Source organism: Thalassophryne amazonica, chromosome 15 (assembly GCF_902500255.1).
Source record: "Thalassophryne amazonica chromosome 15, fThaAma1.1, whole genome shotgun sequence".
NCBI lineage: Eukaryota > Metazoa > Chordata > Actinopteri > Batrachoidiformes > Batrachoididae > Thalassophryne > Thalassophryne amazonica.
Window position 1 is genome coordinate 75,673,987 of NC_047117.1, and position 17,085 is coordinate 75,691,071.

The 17,085-nt window shown below is 38.4% G+C and overlaps 1 long non-coding RNA gene across 1 annotated transcript; it reads left to right on the plus strand.

Moving 5' to 3' along the window:
* Positions 1-7,247: 7,247 nt before the first annotated feature.
* On the plus strand, positions 7,248-15,649 carry LOC117525663. Its single transcript, XR_004565114.1, has 3 exons — positions 7,248-7,258; positions 8,524-8,534; positions 15,495-15,649. It is a non-coding gene; the product is annotated as an uncharacterized LOC117525663 (long non-coding RNA).
* The last annotated feature ends 1,436 nt before the right edge of the window (positions 15,650-17,085 follow it).

Below are 17,085 nucleotides of genomic sequence, written 5' to 3' on the forward strand. Positions count from 1 at the left end.
TCATGTCCCCGAGTCTGTTTCAGACTCCTCACTGTCTCTGGGTTATCTCGTTCTGGATAAAAGAATGTCGATTTTAAATCTAAATCACAACTATATTTCAATAAACGCAGTTCTATGCAACATTCTTATTCCCTTCTTACTCTTCAGCTAATGATTTCTGTATTTATATATTTTAATAATTGTGCATTTCATTCTGTTTGTTTAGTATGCAATTGACATAATGTATGGTGATATTGTTTATCTCTCTGATCAGGAAAATACTGCAAATTAAACATCCTGAGCAAACAAAGACTGGAATCTTGAGTGAGTCCTCGAAACAATAATCATCTTACCTACAGTTATTTTATCAATCAGGTACATCAGATTAGTAGACATTAGTGAGGGGAATCGTTTCAATTATTGTACAATTCAGGACGAGAAGAGCAGCTGGTTGCATTTAAAGGACGACTCATGGTCCATCCGTACAATCTGTGGAATTATGAAGCAAATCTGAGCAATACACAATAAATTTTCTTTTCACCTTTGTGGTGATGTGAGGAACATGATACAGCAATTTAAAATATCTTTATAAATTTGGTAAGGCTTACATCTGCAAGAGCTGTGACATGGTCCACTGGGTGACAATGAGTAACTGTGTAAACTGCAGCTGCAACTGTTATTTGATTATTGAATTAACCACCAGCAATGTTGTCATTTTTAAATGTCCAAATGTGTCAGATTTCAGCTTCGTAAATGTGTTAAATGTTATTATTAATATATATTTACAATATGAAAATGTATTAATATATTCATATATAAATGCATATTTTATAGATCTTTACTTTTTTTTTCTCCTGACAGTTAACTGAACATCTTTGGGTTGTTAACACGACAAGACATTTGGAGACATCATCTTGGATTTGGGTGAAATGCATTCTCCATTTTCCCAAAGACCTAAAAAGGGGGATTAAGTTTCAGATTTGGGAAATATTGGACACATTTCCTTGATAAAATATTAAAAACAACTCATCTATTACCTTTGTAACTGAAGATTGCTTAGTGTAGTGCATTTCAAATTAGCCTTTCCATCTGACAGCAAATGCTTAAAGCACCTTACCATGATGGATCACATGCACCCATTCATGTTTTCCTATCAACCAACCAATACTGAAATTACTAATCATTTTAGTTCTAGATAAGTTTGACAAAGATCAGTTTGTGCAGTATGTGAATCAAGAGCTGACATTTTCTTTTAAAAAAAATTGGCTTGACCTCAACATTTACCAAGCAGCATCATCATTACTTTTGAATAAATAATATGAACAGCTCAAATTCTTGATGTCACACTAATTGGGATTATTTGAGTCTGATATAACAAAAACAATCAATACTTAATTCCTTATCCAATCTAGATACTCTTGGGTGACAAGAGCCTACATAGGTCAAATTTTCAATGCTAAATAATTACTGTGGGCCAGTATGCAGGCTTGCTGGCATCAGGCAGACATCAGTAACAATCCAAAAAAACTGCATAAACCAACCTGCAATATTTTTTTTTACTAAATACAAATAATGTGGATGATAGAAAACACAACATGCAAAGACTGCAGACTGACAAAAACCTAAATGCCCCAGGCGAACTATCCAAAAGCTCCCATTAACTGATTAATTAGCTTGCAACATGTCATGACGTGCAGTACTGAGGGAAAACACAATGGGCCTCGTATCAACGTTGCACACTTGTGGCGTAAATTTACGGTGTAAATTTGAAGTACACCAAAGTTGCCGTGACATGTATCAAGCAGTACGCACCTGCCCATTTCCAGCGTATGCCTGACGTGACCTTGATAAATGCGGCGGGTGAAAACAATCGTAATTATAATGAACACGCCCATAAATATTCAGACTCCGCTTCAGACACACCCTCATTTTATGACAAGGAAGCCAGGAAGACGGCAAAGAAAAAGAACCAATCACGATGCGTGCCAATAGAGCGGCCTTCATATTAATTGTTTTGTATGTAGTATAATCAAAAAAGTGTTACAGTGGTCCCTTGTTTATCGCGGGAGTTACGTTCTAAAAATAGCCCGCAAAAAGCGAAGTCCGCGAAGTAGTCAGCGTTATTTTTTACAATTATTATAGACGTTTTAAAGCTGTAAAACCCCTGTAAAACCACTTTATACACTTTTCTCAATCAGGCATGAACATTTTCTCACTTTTCTCTCGTGTGTAAACACTCTCAAAGTTCAAAGCTTTGTAGAAAAATAAGACCAACCTGTTTTCAGGCCCAAACATTTGTTTGAGAAATAAAAATAGAACGTTTTCCTATAAATAATTATGATGGCTTTTAGAACTAACGAATTTAATTTTAACGAACAACTTACGAGGTTGGACACATAAGAAATTATTAATAGTGACTGACCAGTATTTCACAGTTCCTCTGATCGCGCCTCTTCGTCCTGACGCCGCGCCTTTTTCCACTCACATCTCGCTGCAGGTGTCTTTTTCCGAGTGAAAAACACAGTTATGGGTAGTTGTTGGCACTCTTTTTTCTTCTGGGCGAGAAGATTCTTATAAACAGACACGCAGATCACAATGCACTGTAAAAAAAAAAAAAAGCATGCAAAATTGGACTAAAAAAATCCGCAAAACTGCGAAGCCGCGAAAGGTGAACCGCGTTATAGCGAGGGACCACTGTATTCTCTTTTCACATGTCAATAATTCTTGACATGTGGATATTTGCTAGCTCAATTAATAAGACACGCCTAATTTTTCAGATTTCTTTATTTTTAAAACGTATTTCTTTATTTATTTTATTGTAACAAACGAATGGAGAAGACAAAACCTGATTGCAGCACGGGCGAAGGGAATGACAACACTATAGTTGTAATTATCAATTCCATTGTCTAAAACGATCACACCACATAAAGTTAAGCTCAGCGCTGCTCTGGCTCCAGGCTCGAAGTCTGGAGAAAAAGGCAAGCAGCACTTTCTTTGCGGTCAGCGCTGTGGCCACGGATCGTGCTCGAGACCAAAAGCGGGATTTGTATTAATTATTATGTAGTATAATCATGAAAGTGTTATTTATTTAACATATGCATTGATTTGTATGATGGCACTGTTTATCATGTTGATCATTTTCATTTTTATGTGGATTCCAGTGCTGGTTCATTTTGGTGTATAATTTACACCACCTCTCGACCTGGTGTATATTTTCAGCGTACCGTACACCAACGACCACATTGATAAATGCCAAGTAGCGCAGCCATTTTGGCGTACACCCCATATACGCTCAAATATCGCCGTACGCAACGTTGATACATGACGCCCAATGTGAAAGGTATATACATATCCATTCATAATCAAAGCAGCGCCAGTAGAGCAGTACAGCTGTAACCTGCTCAAAATGTACATAATCAGCACAACATCAAAGTGGCAAATAAATTTGCAGACACAACAAAATCTGTCTGGAATTTCAGTAACATTGTGCCCCAAACAGAACCAATTTGGTTCGAAAGTAGCTATTTAAGAGTAGAATGTATCTATTGATAATACTCAAGAAATTACCATTATCCAATTAGGCTTCCATTACAAGGAGGAGGAAGAAAGGAGACAGAAATTTGTTCGGTGGCATGATGGTCTTTATTTGTACTTTAGCATGAACCAATCACAAAAATAATGTTTTATTTCTCTGATTCACTGCTTTGTTTAAGCTGAAGCACTCTAGATATCTTGAACACCACTTTTACACGTTGTTGCTTTGTTGTGAGTTTTATTGTCACTTTTCGGTAAAAACAAGTGGAATGGACACAAGGCACTGAAATTTGTTCCCGTGGTGGAGGTATCATGGACGGGAAATGAGTCTAAAACCACCATGCACTGCTCTCTTGTGTTCCAAATGATTTTTAAGTGCAGATGAAAAAGTCTGCTCTACCGCTTCTCACTGTATAATTAGAATCTGTACTCTGGACTAGATTTGGGTATCGAGAACTGGTTCTTTTTGAGTATTGTTAAGAAATGATCCATCCGCCAATATCAATAGCCTTTGTGCTTAACAATTCCCTTATCGGTCTTTCAGAGCGGCCGTTGTTTTTGAGGGTGTCGGGAAAATGTGCATTCATCTACGTTGATTACAGACCCTGCAGCGGGTCTGTAATTAACAGTTTCTGCAGTGCGACTCCACTCTGAAGTGTGATCCAAAGAAGCAATACTTCGATCCACTGGCTTGTTGTTTCTTTGATTCACTGCTCTTCAGAAGTGGCAAGTCTGCTTCTTAACCCCTCTCAAAGCCATTAAAATAGCGTGAGTCACTTTTGTGTGGATTAAAGTAACTAACTGGGTCTTGTTCAGTCAAGAAACGAGAATCGTCCTCCGTTCCGTTGGCACAGCTTCAAACGCTGCGCACCCTTCTGTTGAGACAGAGTATGGTTGGAATTAATAACTTCAAAACGAATCGTCGCTTTAAATAAAATGACACCTCTTTACAAACGTAATACAGACAAGAAACTACAACCGACTAAAATGTTTTTTCATCCCAAAAATGAGACATGCTGCATTCTTTATGAATTACATCCTGACGTGCAGTGCAACCAGCTGTAAGAGCTCAGCTCAGATGTATGGAAAGATGTTCATGCCAATAGTGTCTGAAAGGAAATGCTTTTGACAAAAACTACAGATTTTGTTTATTCCTATTTATGTCCAGAGTTTAAGGATCCAGTAACCAATTTCACATTTACTGTATTTACTTTATGTCTCAATATATATAATATAATGTTGTTCAGTTTCAATTCAATTTCAATTTAATCAGCGTATAAAGTGCCAAATCATAACAAAAGCTGTCTCAAGGCGCCTCACACAGAACAGTTCAACATAAAAAAAATGTAAATAAATAAATAAAAATAAAAAATCAAATGCATAATTAAAAACTGAAGTAAAAGTATAAAACTGATAAAAAAAAAAATCATAAGAAAGAAAATAAAATAGGTTTTAAATCCTGACTTAAAAATATCCATGGACTCTGACTGCCTCACAGTCACAGAAAGACAGAGCAGGTGCACGATAAGAAATAGCTCTTTGACCCGCAGACATAGAAAACCTGTAAAGCCTACTTTTAGTAGACAAAAAATTCACAAAAGGTATCGATAAGGGAATCGATAAGGAATCGGATTGATAAGCGGAATCGATAATGATATAGATAGATAAAATCTTATCGATACCAATCCCTACTCTGGACCAAATAATTTTGCTGTACTTTGCATACCATTTATAACACCTACTTGTTTGTATCTTTAATGCTGTTGTTGCCATCTCCCTTTTATAAGATACAAACACTGGAATGCGAGTTTATCAGCTAAAATGATACAATGAATAAAACAGATCTCTGTCATATCTATAAACACCAACTGGCATGCAACTACAATATGTTTGCTCAAATTTTTCTGTGCACACAGAAATGCATAAAACAATAAATATTTTAAATAATTTCCAACATTCAGCTGTAATGGCTACTTTCAGGTGGACCACTATTACTGATCAGCCCAGCTAATAACTATTATTACTACTACTAATAATAATTATTATTATTATGAATACTCCTAGTTTTGTACATGTGGTCACAAATATTCCACAAACCTCATCAACAAACACTGAAAGCATAGTGAAAATGTGAGTAGCTTCCATAAAACAAAGAAATGATCTCAAAGTAAAATTCATTGACAATTATGGCTGGATGATAATCACATCTAAAGAATTTGATTAATCAGTTAAACAATGTTACAGAGCTTCATATGTAAGTATGTTTTGAATCTGAGAGCATCACTACAATTCCAACAGACACTGTTCATTTTACCTGGTCGTTTTTCAGACCGTCTTAAGGAAATTTTGATTTCAGCAACAGATCTGGTAAGGTTTCCCACCAGACATTCTCGCACTAGTTTTAGTGGAAGAAAACTACCAAACTACTTTGTCAATCTGTCACTCTAGTGGCTATGTGCAGCTTCCTGACCAATGCCAAGCCATCAACGCAGAGGTATGAATGCTCACATCAGCATCAGCCTCTACGGCGCAGTAACCAGCGGCATTTGACACAGAAGCATAAATCAGTCTTGAGGCTTCAGAGCAGAAAATGTGTGTGTTACGAAGCAACCAATTCAGTCAACTGCACAAGCAGGGGTTCTGTGCACAGCATACGTGGCATTCTGAAATAAACACTGCACATATACCCTTATAGACACTGTTGTTGAGAAGCTAATCATTACCCATCGTCCTTAACAACCATGTTTTAGGGTGCAGCAATGCCCACTGTGGTTGATAAAAGAATATTCATGCACTGCAGAGACCTCTACTTGGTTTGCAGTAACTGTACAGAAACAGGAATCAGTCACACACACACACACACACACACACACACACACACACACACACACACACACACACACACACACACACACACACACACACACACACACACACACACACACACACACACAGAGGAAGTCTAGGATTTGTAAGAAAATTATTTTAAATTTAATAAGACTGTTGTGTGAAGCTACAAACAAAAACTGGCTGCCATTCTTAAATTTGAAAATGAGGTCTGAAGTAGGACAGTTGATTTATGCTTGAATATCAACAGCCAACTATCTATATTAAGGTTTAATCCCATGCACAACAACTGCCTGAAAACACTGCCAAATAAAGTCTGTGTAACACCAGAATATAAGCCGTATGCAGTTGCTCTACCTATGAAGACGGCACGATGAGAAATTGGCTAGTTCAACAAATAAACCAGAAGACGTGGGCGAAAGCATAACCACCTTGGTGCAGGTAATAACACACACACGGGGTCTTCTGTTGGACAAAAGGTCCATTTATGAAGCTCCAGGTAGCTTTCATCAGCTGGATCTTCAGTCTGAGCACTCCCTGGATAATACACACACATACACACAAACGCGCAACATGGATAAATCTTCAGTTTGAGAGCTCTCATGGTAATTATTGAAAAGACACACACACACACACTTGAAACAGTCCACAAGGCATGTCTGTACCGAGAAACACACATGCATGATCACAGCATATTTTCAAGTTTGTGCACAAACATACACACTGTATATTCATATACGTGTTAAGCTGCATACACAGAAAAGCACAGGCTTCATGCACATACGTATAAGGTCAATGAAACACACAGGGGGTGGGGTTGTTGCAACCTGTACGTAGTGGGTCTCTTGCTTGCAGATTCAGTATTATTACATTCATGCACAGCCACATTTTCTGTATGGTATAATTTACATTACTCAAACAAAAGCAATGAGTACATTTTGAGGTTATGTGAGGTCTGGGTAAACACTTATATGTTGCACAGAATGGTTACATTTGTTTTTGTGATTTTTTTTTTTCCTTTTAATCTTTGAAAACTGTGCAGTGCAAAATATTTCAATGGATTTTTTTTAATACATGGCACTTACTGCTTGTAAAAAGAGTTAATGTAGACACAATATATTTAAGTCCCTATGTACTTCCTGTTGATGTCTTAGAATCTAAACTAACCTTGTTGAGTATATTGTTCTCTTGACTGTAAGTCATCTGATGAATGTTTCTGACAAATCCATAAATGTAATTGCAGTTTTCAGTGGTTTTCACACATTGCAACATGAAAATGTTCTTGAAGGTAACAGCATGGATACTGGGTATAAAAACATCTCGTAGAAATTGTTTTCCCTCTTGTGTAACATTATCAGAGATTAAAAAAAAAAAAAAAGCCTGAACGTACATCTCTTACCTTGAAAAAAGTACAACCAACCCCACGAGGCCCTTCCGAAACAGCTGTGATAGGGTATTTCAAATGTGGGCTGGGCTGTGACCGACATGTTGAAATTATGATACAGCAAATGAAATTTCCCCACGTTGCTGCAAAAAATCCCACCCCCTTCCACAGAGGACTGTCAAAATAGGACAATGGTGACGCAATTTGGGAGGAAAAACCACAGTATATAATGAAACATCCCTGTATATATATATATATATATATATATATATATATATATATATATATATATATATATATATATGAGGTCTATTAGAAAAGAAACTGACAGTTTTATAAAAAAAAAAAAACTATATGGATTTGAATCACGTGCGATTACACCAGACATGCTTAAACCCTCGTGCGCATGCGTGAGTTTTTTCACGCGTGTCGGTGACGTCATTCGCCTGTGGGCAGGCTTTGAGTGAGCACTGGTCCAGCCCTCTCGGCTGAAATCCTTTGTCTGAGACGCTGCTGGAGACGGTGCGCGTTGCTTTATCAAAATGTTTTCAGGACCTGTGAGGGATATCCGAGTGGACACTATTCGAGAAATTCTGCTGGTTTTCGGTGAATAGTTTAACAGCTGATGAGAGGTTGTGGAGTTTCTTTCGCTTTAAGGACAGCTCACAAAGCGGATCGGCGCGGCGCGGTCGGAGGTGGCGTCCCTCTGGCTGTTTCGAGCTGAAAACATCCTAATTTAAGGCTCTGTTCACCCAGGATGTCGTCAGATAACAGAGAAGTTTCAGAAGAAGTCGGCATGAGGAGTTTATGCGGACATTCCACTGTTAAAGGAGATTTTGTAATGAAAGAACGTGCTGGCAAATTCGCCGCGTTGGTTCCGCGACGACGACGCAAATCCGTCTGCGCCGCGACAGGAAAAACACCTCCGTGTTGAAAACCATTTGTAAAATTCAGGTGGCTTTTGATGGCTTTCAACAAGTGAGTATCTGAGAAATTGTTTAACAGCTGGGCATGTTCCAACTTGTCCGTTAAGGTTTCCAATGGAGGTGTTTTTCCTGTCGCGACCCCCCGCGGTCGGGTCCGGCCCGACATGCGAATCTGCCCGCACGTTCTTTCATTACAAAATCTCCTTTAACAGTGGAATGTCCGCATAAACTCCTCATGCCGACCTCTTCTGAAACTTCTCTGTTCTCTGACGACGACCTGGGTGAACAGAGCCTGAAATGTGGAAGTTTTCAGCTTGAAGCAGCGAGACGCCGCCGCCCCGGAGCGCAGATCGCCATCAGGTGCCGTGGGCCGTCCTTAAAGCGACACTTACACACCAAAATCTCTCATCAGCCGTTAAAATTTTCACCGAAAACCAGCTGAATTTATCGAATGGTGTCCACTCAGTTGTGCCTTACAGTTTTTGAAAAAAATTTTATCAAACAAAGCAGCAGTCTCTGAGCCATTCCTAAACAATGAAAAAAACAACGAGAGGGTGGGCCACTCCTCACTCAAAGTCTGCCTACAGGCGAATGACGTAACCGACAGGCGTGAAAAAACTCTCGCATGCCCACGAGGGTTCAAGCATGTCTGATGTAATCACACGTGATTCAAATCCATAAGGTTTTTGAAAAAAATAATAAGGTCGGATAATTTTCTAACAGACCTCGTATATACACACACACACACACACGTGCACAAAATGTCTGAGTGGAGGGGATCTTTGCTGGATCACTAAACCACAACCAGGATGACAGACATTTTACATTCAGGTAACTCGTAATAAGTGCAGTTTGATTTCCTGAACCACTTACACAGTATTAGACACACTGTGGCCTCCTTTTTGTTGTTACTCCTCTATTTTGTCTTGTTTAAAGGAAGCCCGGATTTTATCTTTCATCAGTGATCAAATTAATTCATAAAATTAGCAAGCATAACATTTGTTTTACTGAGCAAACACTTTTTAATTGTGTGTGTGTGTGTGTGTGTGTGTTTAAATAATGGCACTCATAATTTGAGATTTAGTTGCATAAGCTGTGCATAGGATGGAAAAGGTTTTGAAAGAAAATAAATAAATAATGTACCGTAGTGATTTTACATTTTGGCAGGAGCTACCGGGAGGTTCTAACACTTCTAGTCAACTGTGAAACCAAGCTGCAGTTCAGAGAGAAACCCTAAAGAGAAACCATAAAAACTTAAAGCCTGTAGAAAATTACCAAATACACATGGGCTCTGCTATTTAATTGAAGTGACTGCCGACTCAAAAGATACCATATGTGCTTTAATAATACAATCACAATTTCCACCAAACTCTGCAAAAAAAATTTCATTTGAAACTGCGCAAGAGTATTATAAGTGTAAAACTAAAATCGACCAGGATGTTCACATAAAAAAATTACCTATCAAGTTTAACATCTGTGCTGGTATACTGTACGAACCAAAATGGAAACAGATGGCTGCCTAGGAGGTAGGGAAAAGCCTTCAAAATCTGAAACTTAATATAAGCTTGAACTGTCCTTTAAAGAGCTGCCAACCCTAAAGTAATTTCATCAGTCTGGGTTTCAGTCAAGTTTTATTGTCCAATGACAGTTAACTGCTGTTTCACATGTATTTTTACCTCGCCTAGAATAATATCCATTTACTCTGCCTCATACTTCTACATAAAAATAGTCAAACCATAGATAAAATTATCAAATTCTAGAAAATGATGAATACAAAATAAATAAATAAATAAATACATAAAACCATAGCGTTGCTGCAACAGCCATCTGGCTCCAGAATCAACAAAAAAGATACTTCTAAAATCCACTACTAATGCTACTACACTAGAAATAATACTGGCAAATGTGCATCATATTCAGTCACTTCATAATGGTTAAAGAAAACAGCTACATGCACCCACAGTTGAACAAACTTTATATTTGTATTCAAATATTCATATATAATTGTGGTTTCAAAATCTATTTTCGCAAGTAAGAATGTCAGTGCATTTTCTGGAGATGCAACAACCAGTGCAAGCAGCGTTACAGAAAAAATGGTATTTTCATCACAGAGAAACCTCCTTTGTTCATCTATTTGGTATTTGTGCAAGTGAAGAATGGAATGCAGAATAACAAATGTGGATGTTTCACTCAAAGCAGTGCCTGGTGGGCGTTGGGTCTTAAGATGTTGCGCTTAAAACAAAGCTTAAAAATACATCTACTGTTGGTGCAAATGCACTTTCCTGGTAAAACAATGATGGTGTTAAATACACATCAATTGTAGAATAATTGTAAAATTGTAAAAAAAAAAAAAAAATTGTAAAAATTTTAACCATTGCTGAAAAGAGTCACATTTGTAGAAGAGACATATTCACAGATCAATAATAAAGACTTAAACTGATTAAATGTTTTATTTTAAAGGTTACTGAGATGATACCAAGAACTTTAAAGTCTGTCTGTTACAAACTATAAATTAATCAATCAATCAATCAATCAATTTTTTTTATATAGCGCCAAATCACAACAAACAGTTGCCCCAAGGCGCTTTATATTGTAAGGCAAGGCCATACAATAATTACGTAAAACCCCAACGGTCAAAACGACCCCCTGTGAGCAAGCACTTGGCTACAGTGGGAAGGAAAAACTCCCTTTTAACAGGAAGAAACCTCCAGCAGAACCAGGCTCAGGGAGGGGCAGTCTTCTGCTGGGACTGGTTGGGGCTGAGGGAGAGAACCAGGAAAAAGACATGCTGTGGAGGGGAGCAGAGATCGATCACTAATGATTAAATGCAGAGTGGTGCATACAGAGCAAAAAGAGAAAGAAACAGTGCATCATGGGAACCCCCCAGCAGTCTACGTCTATAGCAGCATAACTAAGGGATGGTTCAGGGTCACCTGATCCAGCCCTAACTATAAGTTTTAGCAATCGATAATCTTACTCTTATTTATCAATGAATTAAAAGAGAAAGCCGCAATGGATTTGCAGCTTTGAAACAGAGAGATGGCCAAATAAACCACAGTGAATGATTTTTAAAAAGCACAAATTTCTGCACACTTGTAGAAGTGCACAATACTCTGTGATCGACATTTACACACACACACACACACACACACACACACACACACACACACACACACACACACACACACACACACACACACACACACACACACACACACACACAAATGTTTAAAATTGTCATGACCATGGCCCAGGTGTTGGAGCAGGCTGTCCATAAACCAATGACCCATGTCTCAAATGGCATTGAGGAAGACACTGAACCACAAATCTCTGAGGTAAAAATCAGAGCGGGATAGCCAAAACCACTAAACAAGTAAATCAATCCCATACAGAAGAAGAATAATGAAGCAGTGACAAAAAGCACAAACAAACCAGTTTACACTTCAGGAGCTGCCTTTAGCCATTGTTGTTGACAGCTGATATCTGTCACTTTACACCATCCAGACAAAATTATGATTTTGTGGAGAAGATTCACTGAACGTGATGAAATATTTTCATCACGGTCAACTGTGATTGGCACAGCTGTTTAAAATGTATGAGCTCCTTGTAATGGGCTGAGATTGTAATAATTATTCACTAGTCTAATTAATATTGCAGTTTAGCCAGCCGTTTGCACCTAGCACCACTGCGCCTGTATCAACCACAATGTGCAAGTCCAGATGTTCTCTTGTAAACTGCATGTGCACAGTATAAGGCTTTGTACTGGTTGTAGCGCTTGTGTGATTACACTAAAGCGCTAATTGTGAGCTGCAATTAGAATCTGCTCATTTCTTAATGTCGGTGAGGATGCTGCTGAGCCATCTGTGAAACTATCACCATTATAGAATGAATCTACCTCAACAGTACAGAGCCTTAATTTCCAAATGCATGACAAGGAAATACTTTTTAGATCAGGGCTGAAAATGTGTTTCCTGGACCACATAACTCAGTCATTAGTAAAAATATGCAAGGTAGAGGTGGGTGACAATACATATCAATACCTCAATCACATACCTTGTCTTTTAAAATTAGGTAGTATTTGGGGGATTAAATGTTCATATATTTACATGCAAATTAATTTTGATATAATCATTGGATTGTTGAGTTGTTGGACAAGTATTTAATAACAGCCCAGTCTCATGGGTTTTTTTTTTTTGTCCTCCCATCACGAAATGATTCAAATTTTCGTGACTTTTTTTTAAACTCAATATCACTAACCCTACTCCAACCCCAACCCTAACATTAACCATAACCTATCTCTACTGCTTCCCCTAACCGTAACCATAACCACCCCCCCCCCCCACCAATGCACTTTTATTTACGTGCAGCCATCACGGAATGAATTAGAATTAATTTGTGCTCCCATGATGAAAATTTTGCACTTTTCGTGACAATATGACGAACGATGTTGAATCACAACAATCCGTGTGACTGTGGGGTTTTTTTTGGGGGGGGGGGGGGTATAATTTAGCTTATTGCTACTTTAAGATTTCATATTGTATCTTATGTGTATCCAGTGTATTTTCCAATGGTATATTAAATTATATGAAATAATCTATTCACTTATCATAGTACTGACATTATATTAGTTATATTGTGGTTGTAGAGAAACCTTTGATAGTTAAATTGGAAATCACATAAGCAGCATCCTGACACACACAGCAGCTCTTTTGGGGTCATAAGTGTAAAACTGGCTTGGGACGTGTCAGAATGATGACAGGGAACTGAACAAACCAACTTCCTCACCCACGTAACAGCCATTTTATTAATAATGGTTCCAATGGGTGGAAAAGGAATATAGATTTGTGGGTTTTATCTAAGATTTGCTGTATTGTGTTGTTTTTAAATATACAGCAACCAAACAAAATGACATGATTTTTTTTTTCTTTTTTGGGGGAGGCAAGAACATTTTTAAAAACAGCAGGATAGTTGAGCCACCATTTACTTCCCAACTACGTTACCTGCAGCTGAGCATAGCTGCAATTTCTCAAGAATACTTGCAATTTTACTTCAATTTACAGGAAGCACAGGCAAGGTTTTTCCAGGAAATTTGTCTTGAATATCTTATTGACTCATCCCAAAGCATAATAATTGAATGAGATACAGATATTGTGAGCACCTGTCCTTTAGAGCACAGCAAAGAAACCAAGGACAGCCGCTCTCTATTTTAAAATCCACAGAGAGGAAAAAATGTCAAACACTTCACTGCAATAAGAGGTCAAAGCAGTAAGTAAGGTAATTAATTAACTTGGTAGAAAAACACAAATAGCACGCACCTTGGCAAAAATACAGCATCCAAATGCTTAATGTATGCTTACACAAGAGGAATATAAGTAGATGTTACACTTAGACACTAGGCTGTGTGAATTTGAAAAATTCCAAAAACAGTGGTGCAAGAAAAGGGAAAAAAAAACAAAAAACAAATGGAGAAAAAGCCATTCACCACGTATAGTTCAAGTACATGCACATACAGTATTATATTCTGGTAAGCTGTACCATATTTACCACAGAAAAAAGTACCATCTTGTACAAGAGAATGCCTTATTTATAATAAAAAATAAAGAAAATGTTAAGATACTCAATCTGAGCTGAAAAAACACAATAATCTTTCAGTCTATTCATTTTACAAGAAATTAATTAAATGTTTATGAATGACTGTTGTAAACATAACCCACCAGTTACATTCAGTAATATCACCAAATATTATTCAGCATTAAGTTCCCTCTTTATGAAAAGTACAATTGGGTATATTAATAAATTATGCTTAGGTAACAACAGAATAAGGAAGCTTGTCCACTTATTTGACCTGACCTGCACTTTTGTTTACACAAACTTTAAGATACATAGACTTCAATTAGAAATTAACCGTTTTTATTACTCCTGTGGTTTAAGAAGATTTTCTGAGTGTCTATTTGCACACTTGCGACGGAACATCAACCATAAAGGCTGTCAGGAAACGCTTGAACACTCCAGCTTACCGGACGCAGCCAGAGCCAGAACCTCCATTTAAAAAGCGGCGATTTTAAGGATGTTTGTCTTGTTGTCATCAGTTACACACGAAGTACAACAGGACTTAAAGCGGTGTGTAAATATATAGCTCTAACGCTTATATACGGCTTGCCATTAATATGGGAATACTGTTTCTATGAAGGAAAAAAAAAATCACTTTTATTCTTGATCACTAACAGGGTGCGCTCATGGAAGAGGATAACAAACGAACCAATGACAAAAGTTCGGGCATGTTTCAGAACAAAAGCGGTATGGTCTCGTTCGAACAGGTGCGTAATTAACGAAGCTTTAAGCTTCTTTGGTGCGCTCACACTCGTGCAAAGCGGTGATGGAAAACTGACAACTGAGGCACCGAGGTCTCAAACTACAAAGGAATACATAATAAATAAATAAACGGCGAGGAGTGTTTATTTAAATTAATCTCTTCCAGCTTGTGAATTCTTATTTGTATTTTGTTAGGTTGCAGGTAGGGTGCGCTTGTTTGTCCTACCTGTTCGTCCCGCTGAAGATGAGGCGCAACGTTGTTGTTTCTTGACGGCTGCTTTCTGCTTTGTCCACAAAAAAACCCCCAAAAAAACAACTTCCACTTCTTCAGCTGCTCGACTTTATTTTAACCAAAAAAAAATAAAATAAAATAGAAACTTAAAATAAATAAATAAACGAGCGATTTAAAACACCACCACTGGCTGCATTATATTTTTAACCACTTTGTTGCTTCTTTTAGTACCTCGTGATCTGTTTAATATGACTTTTTCTAGGCTTTCTTGTTTGCTAAGAGAAAAAAAAAAGGAGACGCGCGCGCGGACGGAGACTGTTTCCAGGACAGCGCGAGCGCGTCTGTCAGTCAGAGCAGCGCGAGCGCACCCGTGGAAAATGAAAGAAGGCAGATAAAACTCGAATCTTCCGGTCCCCACGACGTGCCACAAAAAGAGTAAAGACAAGCCCGGAGTCAACAGGAGCGAAACACTCTTCAGTCCAATGCGTTCGTTTTTTTTCTCTCTCCCCCCGTCAGTTGTTCTTAAACCACCTTTCCCCTTTGCTCTCTGCCGGGTCCGCGCGCGCTGACTACATTGGAGGCGGAGAGCGGCGCGAGGAGAGGCGCGAGCGCTGCTGTCCTCTCGTGCTGCTGACCTTCGCGAGTGTGAGCCGACACACGCTCCCGGTAAGGAGAGGAAAAAAAAAAAGAAAAAAGATGATACGCCAAGTGAGTCAGAAACGGGATGCTGGGGATCCCCTGCTGCGTCCAATCCTGACGCCTCTTCTCGGCGTGCCGGCATGCGTGTGCGCGCGCGCGTGTGTTGGAGCGTCGTGACCGTGGCGTGCGGGTTGTGTGGGGTCATCCGTGACTTTGAACTGTTTGCTCTGACAGGTGACGGCATTGGGTGAGAGTGCAACACGAACACACAATTAATGAGAGTGTGTGTGTGTGTGTGTGTGTGTGTGTGTGTGTGCGCGTGTGTGTGTGTGTGGGGGGGGGGGGCAACAAGCTAAAATACACACTGGGGCTGGATTTTGCGTTGCTGAAATGGACTGCATGTTAAAGACGTGCAAAACACCTGACATGCCTTTATAACACAATGAGGACAACAGCATCACAACTATAGCCTTCAATTGTGCAACACAATTTAGACAACACTGGTGAAATATTTCCATTTTAATAAAATGACATTTTATATTGCACACACAAGCGGCAGTGGCCTCTGTGTCTATGTCCATGCAGGTTTAGGAAATGAAAGAAACAATTTTTTTTTTTTTTTTTTTTTTTTGAAGGTCCTTTCAATCCACAAGACAACATATGTTGAGAGCAGATGTGTCCAAATTCTTTCCTTTGATGGGCTACAAATTGAATCTGAACGGAGGGTCATGGGTCAACAGCAAATGGTTATGTTGTGTGATTTACATAAATACAATTACAACATCGAATCTATATTTGATTGAAAATTAACATTATAAATCTTAAGCCTTCTGTACAGTGCATGTTGAAGGGCAGTGCGGTGGCCAAACAGATGGATGTGTGCATTATGTTGGGATTACAGAGAAATGCACATTGGATTGTGCAGTGTATGGCATAATTGAAATGCATTTGTGCATTGTGAGTTCAGACTCCATTGGAGCAGACTGAACATGTTTAGAAATCTTGCCGTATATATGACACGAACTGTGCAGTGTTAAAAAACAAAGGTTTTCAAAGGCCCTCCATACAAACGGATCCAGTGAAGATAGTCCCTTTCTCCCCCATCACTATGATGCCCCAGCAAATGGTGCACACCCACAAAGGCAGGCAACACACACACACACACACATATATATATATATATATATATATATATATATATATATATATATATATATATATATATATATATA